The sequence below is a fragment of the Lactuca virosa genome, chromosome 5 (assembly GCF_052849685.1).
Source record: "Lactuca virosa cultivar CGN04683 chromosome 5, Lactuca_virosa_CGN04683_v6, whole genome shotgun sequence".
Lineage (NCBI taxonomy): Eukaryota > Viridiplantae > Streptophyta > Magnoliopsida > Asterales > Asteraceae > Lactuca > Lactuca virosa.
In genome coordinates, this window is record NC_136430.1 from 111466683 (window position 1) to 111480979 (window position 14297).

Below are 14297 nucleotides of genomic sequence, written 5' to 3' on the forward strand. Positions count from 1 at the left end.
GGTGTCGAGTGTAATAAAGATATGTGCCTGTTATAGTAGTTCAGGACCTTTTGTATATTTACGTTGTAATGTATGTTTTGATATGAACGATGATATTCCAGAGTGTTAATATAAATGAAATAACTTTTGATATCTCAAATTTTTTATTTAACTGGGAATTTCCGCAGCTTAATATATCAAACGTAAATAAAAAAATTTAATCGGTTCTGAAAATTGGGGGATGCCACAGTATGGTATGTTGTATTTTGGAGAACTCACTATGATTTGTTCTTATGGTTTATGTTTATGTTTCATGTACTTCCGATTCCAAAGGGTAGAGCTCGACGTGATTGCATCGCATCCACCGGTGTTCCACATTTTATGACTTGTTTTGTACTCAGATAACTATTTGATACATTTCTATACATTGATGGGCTTTTGGAATGAATGAATGGTTGTTTTTGTTGATTTAAAAACAAAAAATTCTACTTTGTATTTTTGGGACATTACATTGTTGATGGAGCTAAGCTACTGGATAGAACTGAGCTTATTGGCTTAGCTGAAGTGGACATAAATCTTGTAACTGTTGGAGAACAGAGTAATGGAAACGTAGTTGGTTGTTGAAGAGGAAACAACATGTATCGAGTTTGAGCCAAGAACCCCCAAAGAATGACAATAGTTTTTCTAGTCTATTAAATAGTTATATCGGTAAAGGATGATAATCCATATCTCTTATAAAAGCTAAGACATTTGATATGGAATGAAGATGATTGGTGAGATGGAGAATAAAGAATACTCGCTCATTGGCAGTATGCTAAAAGTCTCATTTGTTGACCTTGATGGTGTGTTTGTTAGGGAGAAAATATCCTGAAAGTTTGTGAGAAAGATATGTCAAAACATAGGGAAGTAGGTCCTTGCCTTTGTCATTCACAAGTGTCAATGTGGATCTGACGGTGGCAAGATCATTTGGTAGTATGTATCCATTAACGTCTTCAATAATCGTGTGTTGAGTTAAATAGACACTATATTAAGGGACTTTAGTGTAGTCTAAAGTTAAGACAGAGTATCAGATTAGGGAACTAAAGCTAAAGCTGTTGTAGAACCTGGAGCTGGGATAACTCGAGCTTTTAATGAAGGAAGCTAATCTTGAAATGTGGAAACCTTGGTAGTCAGGTCACCCACTCGATGATCAACCTTTGTGGACACCTTAATTTATACAAGTATAAAATCCATAATAACAGTAGGTGCTATTTGTGGTGTCTCACCCATGTTGTGTTGTTGTGGTGATATGTCCTAAATTATATATATTTTAAGGGATATTTCATATACTTTTCTACGTGTTTTTAAGGCTACATAGGACAAAATGTACTTAAATATTATATACTTATATTTTGCATCTAAACGTTACCATGTGATGAAATAAAAGCTAAAAAGGGCAAGAATAGAGCATATTTTCGTGTATTAAGAATGAAGGAAGACAATTCGAAAACTGCATGAAGATTATCATAAAGAAATTGAAGATTCTGAAGATAACTACTAAAAAATTAAGATCTCACAACGATTATCTTATCGTGTCGCGATTTAATTTGGCTACTAAAGGCTATATATAAGACCCTAATTCAATCCAAAAGAAGAATATATCATCATCATAGTATCAAAGGGACACAAAGAAACCGGAGAAGGGCAAGAAGGAGGCAAGATGTGTAACAACCAAAATTTTCAATAAGTAAATGAACTATTTACTAGTTATATTTTTCCTAATTTTGATCGTCGTGAGATAAAAATGTATATAAGGGGTTTATGTTTCAAATAAATAAAAAATTAAAATGTTAAGTGTTGTAAGGAAGACTAAAATAAAAGTAAATTGCATAAAATAAAATAAATACAAAAGATGAAATTTAAGGGGGTAAATTGAAAAATTGAAAAATTTAGAAATTAATAATGAAGTAAGAATAAAAGAAACTTCGTGTGGGTGAAGTATGGAACAATGGGCAATATAAAAGGACCAAATATGTAATTGTGCATTAAAAAGCCCATGTACGCTTAAATCTGTTTCTTTGCACCCTGTTTTCTTGCATGCAGCAGACATGAACCGGGCGAAATCTCACACGTTCCACACGTTAAAATTATTTAGTTATAATTTTGATAAATATAAGTTTGACAAATATAAATTGTTAAAAATTATTAGCCATTGACGTTAAAAACAATAATAATTTATACACTAAATATATAAAATCCAACTTTAATAATTTAAAATTTTTTCCAAGAATAAAAAATGATTAATGAATTATATAATTATTTTAATTTTTAAGTGTCACATTTATTTATAGAATAAAAAAACTTATTAAATTTGTTTACCATTACCATGTAGGTCAAAATTGCCTTTAACATCTGTCTTGTTGTGTTATGTTTACTTTTATTTTTATTTATATTTTTTGTTTTTTAATATCTTACGTCTCTTAAAAAAACATGAAGTAAAAACAATCAATTATAAGTAAAGAAGCTAATACATTTCTTATCCCACATTGTTTAAAAAACAAAACTCATGGAAAAACTCACATCTATAAGATGGTGTTTGTTTTTTGTTTTTGCTAAAGCTCTTCCTTATCTCTTATGTCTGCGTCGTGCAGACATCACGCAGACATTTGGTTTCGCAGACTGTTTGTTTTTTAGAAGACCGCATACATAAAAATGTATGTGCTTCCTCTTCTTAGCGCAGACATAAACTTATGTCTTATAACATCTTCTTACCTCTTATTATTTCTCTCACTATATATATATATATATATATATATATATATATATATATATATATATATATATATATATTATATATATATATATATATATATAACTTTTTCTGGCGGACGATTCCGAATTCTGATATGAAGAAGAAAGCCGATTTTATTATGTTGTAAAAATATTTTCCCCCATTTAGTACATTTGTATAAAATTGAGAACAGGGAAAAAAAAAGCATGAGGTTTAAACTAAGCAAATGGCTTCATTTGCTAATATGATTATGGGAGGAAGTATAACTTTTTTTTGTAGAGAAATTAAATATCTTTCTATATTTTATTCCTATTCATTTTCTTACTATATTAAATGTTTATATGTGTCATATTTAATTGTATATTTAATGAAATTAATGATATTTTAATCCGTTTGTCATCTTTTGATATGGTAGGGAGATAAGTATGAATAAAATGTAGGAGAATTTTTTTTTTTAATATAAAATCATTTCTTCGTTCTAATAAAACAAAGAGTTTGAGCTACCTAAAATCGCTCGAAATTCTATTTATTAAATTATTTAACTATTTTTTTATGATTCTTTTTGTCTCAACATATTTCATATTTCATATTCAAAATTTATATTATTAATATTTTCTTTGGACAATTTTTTTTCAATGTACGAAGAAGTTAAAAAGTTGTTTGATCAGGCTTAATATCTATCATAAACCTCGTTTTCTATTTTTTTTTATTCATGTTTACAAATTAAATTCAAATTTAACTAAATTTATAATACTCATAATTTTTATTTTGATTAGTGGACCAATTATGATTGATTGTATACAATTTAGTGGCGGTGGTTTCATCAAAAAAATGTAAATACTAACAAGTTTATTTATATTTTAATTTATTTTAGCGGTCTGCAGATATTAAAAAACTGTATTCTTCTTGCAGACTACAAACGTTTGGTCAACCTCTTCTTCCGTAGATATATGCAGATGTGGTTCGCAGACTGCAAACATTTTACCTTTTAAAAAACAAACAACACCTAAGTAAAGATGTTAAAACCTTCTCTTATATCTTTGTTCTCTTATGTTCTTGATTTTGACCGATTTAGTCATCAACTGCAACATTGCATGAACCATTTATGTTATATATATATATATATATATATATATATATATATATATATATATATATATATATATATATATATATATATATATATATATATATATAATTAGTTATGAGACCCATGTATTACATGAGTTTATTCAAAAAAATAAACAAAAATGAAGATCTAACAATTTAGAAACTATCAATTTATAAGAAAAAAGTAAAATATTTAATTATTAAAATTGAAGTGCTTATTTATCTTTTAAATTTAAACTAATAATTTAAATAAATGAACAACTAAAATAATTGGATTCAATTAAAATTTTAGAAATTATAAGGAAAGCTGCATTAATGCATTGAATATACATTACTACTACATTTATTACATTTAAGGATTATATGAAATTTAATAAAATGGAAAACCACAAAATAACACATGGATATAATTTAATCTAAATTTACCACAAAATGAAATGTAACATAATGCATAAAAGGAAGATAAGTGACAAAATTATTTTCATTTATTTCATCCCTCTTAGCTACAGTATCAAGTTTGGAGCTGTCCGCTTGGATGGTTTGGCTATGACTCAATACCTCCTGGTTTGGAGCCGGATGTTGGGACTTCGAGGTGTATGTCAGTTGAAGCCAAAAAATCCACCAAGATGAACGGAGGAGGAATTTTGGAATCAATAACGGAGGCAACGAGTAGAACTTCAAACTACTTTAAAAAAATTCCAAGGTAGTTTCCTCGATTTCTTGCCTTTTTGTCTCTCTCAATCTCATAGTCTCCACAAAATTGTTTTGATTTCTTCTTCTACAAGGTTTTGCGGATGGCCACTGCCGACGACGTCTTACCGTCTACATTTTAACCACAAATCCTGAACTGGATGCACCTAATCATCTACTTTTCACGACGGTGTCATCCACCGGATTCCTTTCTGCTTATTCAACCTTGCTTTCTCTTTTTCATGCGAAGCTCTGTTCTGCTAAAAACTTGTCTGTAATTTTCGTTTTGGCAATTGTCGTTGTTTTAATCATCAGCGGGTTTCCTCCCCAACAAGCTTTTTAATGCACTCCAACTATTAACTTGTGTAATGCTGCAAGCTTCACACTAAAACCTTTAAATTTGTAACATAAAGTTTCAATTTACCCTAATTTGGTTTTTTATTTATCATGGCATTAACATGGCTGGCGGAGTCGGAGGCGTTGTTGGTGGCAGCACCGGTGGTAATACATACATACGGTTATATAACTTGGTTTTGCTTGAAATTAGGGCTTAAATTGGACGCCTTTCATTTTCCTTTCTTCTGATTATTCACATATGCAGGCTTCAATACTAGTTCAAAAGAGAGATGACAATTGAAGCGTTTTTATAAGGTATATATTCTCCACTTTTTGTGAAATCCAAGACTATATGTGTTGATTTTATGTTAATCGAATCGTTTGTTTGCAGAAGGAACGATTGGCGTCTACTCAACTCGTATGCTAAAATTTCCAGTCGCAAAACAAGGTAATTGCCTAATTGGACATTAGACGTTTGTTTACACATCGCCTACCGGTTTCATCCTTTTTTTGACCCTGTGAACTTATGCATGTGGTTTTTTTTCCCTGTTTCTTCCATATTTGACCTTTGTTTTTTATTATGTCCTGACGAATAGAGGTGTAAACGTTTTATAAGGTATGTATTCTCCACTTTTCGTGAAATCCAAGACTATATGTGTTGATTTTATGTTAATCGAATCGTTTGTTTGCAGAAGGAACGATTGGCGTCTACTCAACTCGTGTGCTAAAATTTCCAGTCGCAAAACAAGGTAATTGCCTAATTGGACATTAGACGTTTGTTTACACATCGCCTACCGGTTTCATCCTTTTTTGACCCTGTGAACTTATGCATGTGGTTTTTTTCCCTGTTTCTTCCATATTTGACCTTTGTTTTTTATTATGTCCTGACGAATAGAGGTGTAAACGTTTTAGGGATGACGGTGATCTCTTCATTGGTTGTTGCTACATAAACACCCTCCAACTGTTCGACAAAATGTCACAATGAAATTTCTGTTCATTTGTTTGTGGCTTTGGTGGGTATACATGTTTATTTTAGTTTCTGGGTTTCTAGGATTCCATGACAGATCTCTAAACGTTCAATAGATGATATATATCCTTCATACTTGGTACAATTCAACTGATTACTATCTTTTTTTCTGTTACAATTCAAGATCACCACAAGTAATTCAGTCAGTTATTTCTTTCTGTTACTATCCAATTTGTTTTCCATTCTATTATATAAAAATCCACATCTAATTATTTGTTTTTTTGTTGCTTTCAGATGAAGTTATTGTAGAAGAGAGGTTGCACTTGCACTTTAACTTCTTGAAAGTCGGGTACTGTTATAACTTTTTAATCACTTGAACATTGTTTATAATAAAATACAGTTGAATTCTATCTATAAAAGCCAAAACACAATGAACACAAAAATACTAATAAATACCATAATGATATCCAACACTCTTTCACAAAATCCAAAAACTAAAAAAAAAAAACCAAACATATTTCATCTTAAACTGTACTTTTTTTTCAAATTATTATACTAATGCTCAATTGGGTAAAGCTTGAAAACCTACCGGTAATACACCACATATCCTTATCAACTTTGACAAATAAATATATCTCCTCCAAATAAAAGAAGATGATGAAATTCTTTCAAAAAAATCCAAATTTCATAAACAAATTATTAATTTACAAAAGAAGTGATAATTTAATATAGTTATTTTGTGACAGAAATGGTTAATCGTTTATTTATTTTAAAGATATAAATAATCAGTTGTTAAGAGCATACGTATTCACTAATTTTTTAAAAAGTTCATGCTAAATTTAGCTTTGCTGTGAAAGTGAAATTAGGGATGAGCATATGGATCGGAGAACCGGCCGGAACCGGTCCCGGAACCGGAACCGGAACCCTATGGAGCCGGTCGGGGCGGGACCGGTACTATAATTTCATCAATTTTTGGAACCGGGACCCGGTAAGAACCGGTCATTGGAACCGGCCCAAAACCGGAAACCGGACCGGATAACTCACTCAAATTTTGAAAGTTGCATAACTAACTCAATTTAAGTTTTGTTGACCTGAATCTATTTCCTACACGTATTTTAGGTTTTGTAGTTAAGTTTAGACTATAAAAACGCTTGATTTGGTTAAAAATTGAATGAGTTACAAGCTCCGCAAAGAAGGGTATCAAATCAGAATTTTTTTTTATGTTTCAGCAATTAAATGTAATCTGACTTTCTTGTTCAAATGTGCATAACTCACTCAATTTAACTTGTTTTGACCTGAATCTTTTTCCTACATGTAGATTAGGATTTGTAGTTAAGTTTTGATTATAAAAACGCTTGATTTGGTTAAAAATTGAATGTGTTACAAGCCCCACAAGGAAGGGTGTCAAATCAGGATTTTTTTGTGTTACAGCAATTAAACGTAATCTGACTTTGTTGTTCAAATGAGCATAACTAACTCAATTTAAGTTTTGTTGACCTGAATCTTTTTCCTACACGTAGTTTAGGTTTTGTAGTTAAGTTTAGACTATAAAAACGCTTGATTTGGTTAAAAATTGAATGAGTTACAAGCCCCGCAAGGAAGGGTATCAAATCAGAATTTTTTTTTATGTTTTAGCAACTAAATGTAATCTGACTTTCTTGTTCAAATGTACATAACTCACTCAATTTAACTTGTTTTGACCTGAATCGTTTTCCTGCATGTAGATTAGGATTTGTAGTTAAGTTTTGATTATAAAAACGCTTGATTTGGTTAAAAATTGAATGTGTTACAAGCCCCACAAGGAAGGGTGTCAAATCGGGATTTTTTTATGTTACAACAATTAAACGTAATCTGACTTTGTTGTTCACATGCGCATAACTAACTCAATTTAAGTTTTATTGACCTGAATCTTTTTCCTACACGTAGTTTAGGTTTTGTAGTTAAGTTTAGACTATAAAAACGCTTGATTTGGTTAAAAATTGAATGAGTTACAAGCCCCGCAAGGAAGGGTATCAAATCAGATTTTTTTTTTTTATGTTTCAGCAATTAAATGTAATCTGACTTTCTTGTTCAAATGTGCATAACTCACTCAATTTAACTTGTTTTGACCTGAATCTTTTTCCTACATGTAGATTAGGATTTGTAGTTAAGTTTTGATTATAAAAACGCTTGATTTGGTTAAAAATTGAATGTGTTACAAGCCCCACAAGGAAGGGTGTCAAATCAGGATTTTTTTATGTTACAACAATTAAACGTAATCTGACTTTGTTGTTCAAATGCGCATAACTAACTCAATTTAAGTTTTGTTGACCTGAATCTTTTTCCTACACGTAGTTTAGGTTTTGTAGTTAAGTTTAGACTATCAAAACGCTTGATTTGGTTAAAAACTGAATGAGTTACAAGCCCCGCAAGAAAGCGTGTCAAATCAGATCGGTTCCAAAATCGGAAACCCAGCAAAAACCGGACCCGGACCCGGAACCGATGGAACCGGAACCGGTAGAACCGCCGGGCCGGTTCGGTTCTTGATTTTGGCCGAAGCCGATTCCCGGTTCGGGTCCGGGTCGGGCCGGTTCCGGCCGGTTCGGTCCGTTTGCTCATGCCTAAGTGAAATGATCAAGGTTTAATGAAATTAAGTGTTAATGAAATTGGTAGATCCAATCTCAATTTCACTTGCTTTCATGTAAACCAATTAAAATTGACTATTTTATTTTAATATTTTAATATTTGGATTATGAATGAAAATTTTAACTGGAAATTTTTTATTTCTTATATGTGTTAGAAGTATTAAGGCGGGAAGAGCCTGCCTATAATCATTTTCTACCTTAAACAGGTGATGGATATGCAACTCCATAACCACAAGCAAGTTAAGGTTTGTATTATAGTGGTCGAGTCTATTGTTGGTTAAAATGTTTACACAAATAAACAATTAGTTATAATCAAATACCGTGAAATTTAAGAATGGAATTATAACAAAAACTGTGTTTTTAGTTATTTTTGGAAAATAACAAAAAATAGAATCTTATTGAATTTTTGTAATTATGAAAAATGATTTCATTCATAAATGAGAGAAAATTCAACACCCTCCTCCTATGGAATGCAAATCAACCCATACCCATGAGAAAGAATAACATTCCATTCCATGAAGTTTCTCTATTCCATTCCTACACCATTCCCTATGTATTCAGGTTGCCTCGTGACATTGCTGGCATTGAAATTGTTGCTCTTAGCTGTAGTCAGAAAGTGTCTAAAAATGTAAGTAAGCAACTCAAATTTCTCAAAATTATCAATAATTACTTCTGATTTTTGTCTCATTTTCCATAGGTTTCTCTACCAACTGATGTGGTGTATAATTACATGCCAAGAAATGTCACTGTCAGATTCAGTTATTATTATATACTTTGTCTATCAAGAAAATCGACTTTTGCTATTTTGTTGCGTTTTTTTTGTATTTATTTACTTTATTTTGATATTGTCAGTGTCAACATATTAGAGGAAATATCGACTAAAATGGTTGTGCATATGTTTTCCTTCAAGAAAGGTTGAATATGGGTCTAAATTTCATCCAACTTCCATTTTATCCATTACAACATCATACTTTGAAAAATCTACGAAATTATAGCAACATATAAACTACGATACAAATTTTCACTGCTACAATTGAATAGAAACAAAAAAAAAAAAGTGAGACCCGAGACTCACTACTAGTTAGAATTAAATTGTATGAAAATCCATTAACATTCATTTTCAAACTATTTTGTTTAAAATGGATACTTTATACTCAAAATCGAGCCATTATATAAACTCAACATCGTTATAATCAAATAATATAATGTTTAATTATATTTTTTTCCTTGAATTTTAATACGTGGAAAAGTTTCTAAAGATAAAAAATGATTAATGAATTATGTAACTATTTTAATTTTAAAGGGGACCTTTATTTATAGAATAAATGAATTTATTAAGTTTGTTTATCATGACGATGTGGGATCAAATTCGTCTATATTATGTGTCTTTTTGTCTCGTGTTTTTTTTATCCCACATTGTTTAAGAAAAAAAGTTGAAGTGAATTCAATCATCTATAAGTAAAGAGGTTAAAATATTTCTTATCCTATATTTCTTAAGAAGTAAAACACATGGAAAAACACACAACTATAAATAAAGAGGCTAAAACATTTTTTGTTATATATTTGTTGTCTTATGTTTTTAATTTTGACCGGTTTAGGCATCAACTGCAACATTCTAGGAACCATGCAGTTGACTATGAAAGACTTTTTTTTTTTTTTGGTAAAATTATCATATTTTATACCTTTTATGATGCCCCATATTGAGAGAATACATAAAACAATGATATTAAAATAAAACTATTTAATGAAAATGTTATCGTCATAAACTTTCAACTTATTTTAACCTCCATGGGAAACCTTAGGAAAAATAAATTCTTTTGCCCCCCTCATGACAAATATTTTTAACGGGTTTAGTATATAATTTTAAGTCTTGACATATCTATAAAGTTTATTTTTTTTAACATTTATATAAATAGAACGTTCGATTTAATTTTTATAAACAATGTTGAAACGTTCATTGTCAAATAAAAATTATGTATACGTATTGTGATTATTTGAAATAATTGTGCATATATCACTACACATTGGACTATGAAAAATGGCATACCATGAACATGCAAACTTAAATATTTTTGAAGTGTTTAACTAAATAGTTCGAAAATTAATGTTACTTGATTTTCATGAAATTTAATTATAACAATATAAAACATGCATGTTTTTTGGAATGTTACGGTTGATGCCTAAACCGGTCAAAATAAAGAACATAAAAGAACAAATATATAAGAGAAAACGGTTTTAGCCTCGTTGCTTATAGATATGTGTTTTCCCATGATTTTTGTTTCTTAAGCAGCATGGGATTAAAAATATGTTAGCTACTTTACTTATAGTTGATTACTTTCACTTCAACTTTTCTTAAAAATATGTTAGCCACTTTACTTATAGTTGATTACTTTCACTTCAACTTTTCTTCTTAAGCGATGTGGGATAAAAAAATATGACACAAAAGACACATTGTAGTGCGATGTTTAAGCATCAACTACAACATTCTAGGAACCATTGACACACCCTGGCATGCAGAAGAAAAGCCGGGTTGTACGATGTTTATGGATGTTGGATCTGAAGACAATGTATTGAACAGGACACGAAAATATAACACAAATACTTATTTTATTCATTATTAAAAGGGTTACATTGTTCGACTCCCAAACATTCCCTAAACATAAACTAAAAAACAAGAAAACAAAATAAAACTTACATCGGCCAGGTGACGACTTCTTTTGACACTCTACTTCCACTGCTACTCATTTCCTCATAATATATGGGTTTTGAAAACGTCAACGTAATGTTGGTGAGTTCACATGTTTTTAGGGTTCTATACTTTTGAGAATAGTTTTTATAACTCTTTAGAAAAGGTTTCTATTCTTTGCATTTTTGTTTTCATTGGATAAGCTACTATTTTAGTAATTTATCCTATAACGTTTTCTTTATAGCTTTATATTCCTTTTTATTATCTTTCATACTTTAATTACTTCCTAGGCATTCTCCTCTAGGTATTTTAATTTATTAGGGTTGGTGGGTAATGTTACAATGAGTCCCTATAGCCGATCTATATGACTTGAAATTTCTCCGCCATGACGCTTCATCATACATCGTGAAAAAGACTATAAAGTTATGCATGCCGAGAATGTAGCTAGCAACCACATGTGGGAGTGTCGATACCGTATAGATCTATACATACCTTTAACACTCGCTCAAGACTAACAATTATACTTCTGGGGTAGCCGAATATTAATCTGTTATGGATTAATAATAAGCCTCATTTAACAATTACTTTGTTAACCATTAATAAGTATGGTTATTTATCTTTGTTATTCTTTCTTTAGTTTTTCCTTTAATATACTTTCTTTACCTAATTATTCATATATATATATATATATATATATATATATATATATGTATATATATATATATATATATATATATATATATATATATATATGTTGGATTAGGTGTCTAAGCCCAAAACTATATATGGTATGTACTTGACCCGGTTGTAGCATGGTCCTCTTGGGTTGCCTTCACCAAAGCAACTTGACTGGATGAATTATAGAGAAAGAGGTTATTATGGTTTATTAATATATTATATGAATAATATATTAAAAGATAAATCATATTGGTTAATTTATATTGGTCAAGAATTAATTAAGAAATTAATTCAGTGATCAAAAGATATTAATTAAACCTAGGGGACTAATATTGTAATTATTAGATAGTTGCAAAGTCGGCTGAGGAAACCCTAATGATAGGGTGGGCGAATTCTTCTGGATAAGGCCTTAAGAATTCATCCAAGGTAGGGATTCCAGAAGGATCTTATGGGCTGCTTAGAGCCTAAGCAACCGGATAAGTGTTTGACTGAAACCCTAACTCCTCACTTATATAAAGGGACCCTATGCATCATATTTTCGGCTACACCCTAACCCTAGAAGGATTGCTAGAGCCAAAGATTGAAGATTCTTGCTAGAATTGAAACCATCTCTCTCTCTCTCTCTCTCTCTCTCTCTCTCTCTTACATTCTTCCAATTGCCTTGGTGTTTGTGATCGATTAGAGGTATTACACTTGTGATACTAAAAGCTCTCAAAGATTGAAGATTCTTGCTAGAATTGAAAGGTAATAATCTAAACTAGTATTAGTTATTAATTTCGAATTTTGTATGCTACATCTAGGGTTTACAAGCTTTGGATGATTTGCATGTACAATTAGAGAAACCTAGATCCAAAGCTTTAAGGTTTGCATGTGCACCATAGGATTGATGTAATGCTCAAAACCCACTAGTGGTATCAGAGCCATGTTGTTTTTTAATGTATTTCATGCCTCGTTTGATCATTCATTGCTTGCAAAATCGAAAATTCTGCCCTCTGACAGCTTAAATCGTCGAGTCCCCAGATGAACTCGACGAGTCAGATGAACTCGACGAGTCCAATGAGTGACTCGGCGAGTCGGAGTGTCAGGGGGCAAAACTTTCGGGATTTTAGCCTGGTTTTGATTGGGATAATTACCAAAATCGTTTTTGATTAATAAAATCTGACTTTTATTATATTGATGTGATTATCCTTATCAAAATAGAAGATAATTGCAAATTAATTAGATAAATATTGCCTTATATGATAATCTTTAATTATTTGAATCATTTGATTGCATAATCTTGCCATGTAATTGGATTAGGTCAAATTTAGATAATCACAAATTAATTGTTTAATTAAATTATTTGTAATTTGATCAAGATAGTTTTGAAAAGTTTCAAAACTTGCCCTCAAGTTTTGGAATTTAAATTTTTGATTAAAAGTTTAATTTTGAATCATTTAAATTCTAAACCCTAGAATTTTACAAGTTTAAAATTCAACCCTTATACTATATTATAAGATTATATATATATATATATATATATATATATATATATATATATACATATATATATATATATATATATATATATATATATATATATATATATATATATATATATATATATATATATATATATATAAGGTTAAGCTAGTCTTACAGTTAGTAGGCCCCATTCATGAAGCCGATCTATAAGGGGTATAAGGTTGCTGCCTATAAAATGGCAGTTTAATGGGTGTCCACTCTCACCTACCGCTTTCTTGATTGGTGGAGGGTCATTAGTCGAACGGGTAGGATAGGGCAACTAATTCGTCATTAGAAGTATAATGTTTAATAAAGTAACTAATTTTTTTTTATAAAATTCTCAAACTTAGTTACGTTAGTGGAGCGTGCATGGATAATCGACACACTAATATGGAATAGCAATGGTGGCAAAGGGTGACTCAATGTTTATCATAGTTCAATGGAGCGTGTGTGGTTATCCGGCCCATTGATTAGGTGGTAAATGACATTGAGGGTACCAAGTATATTTGTATGGTTATTCACATCTTGTTTGTGACCCAAACTTGAAGGGCATATCAAGATTTAAACATGCCATTGAAAAGTTCAATGAATCTCAAAAGATCTAGGAGTTTCAATACATTTAGAACTTAATTGTCATTTTAGTTTTTCATAGTGGAATTAGTGAATCGTCATTCACTTACCTTCAAATTAATTGCGATTTAGATTACGACATCCCTCTTCTAAATTGTAAATAATGTTGTTGGATCCTAGCCCTAATTTCTCATTTGGGTGTTTAATTGGGGATTCTTATCTAATTAAAGTTTGTCTATTTTCTATTTCAGATGTCTACTTCGAACAACAACAACGCTTCAGGCTCGACCTCTTCCGGTTCATTCTCACTCATGAACTTGTGTGGGAGGGTGATTTTTTATGGGACCAACTTCAATGATTGTATCCGCAATATCCGAATGGTCA

General features: G+C 30.7%; 1 long non-coding RNA gene across 1 annotated transcript; it reads left to right on the plus strand.

Annotated features, from left to right (window-relative positions):
• Positions 1–4982: 4982 nt before the first annotated feature.
• LOC145114762 (uncharacterized) lies at positions 4983–5911 on the plus strand. The gene is made up of 4 exons (XR_013711200.1): positions 4983–5066; positions 5151–5200; positions 5578–5634; positions 5798–5911. It is a non-coding gene; the product is annotated as an uncharacterized LOC145114762 (long non-coding RNA).
• Positions 5912–14297: the final 8386 nt, after the last annotated feature.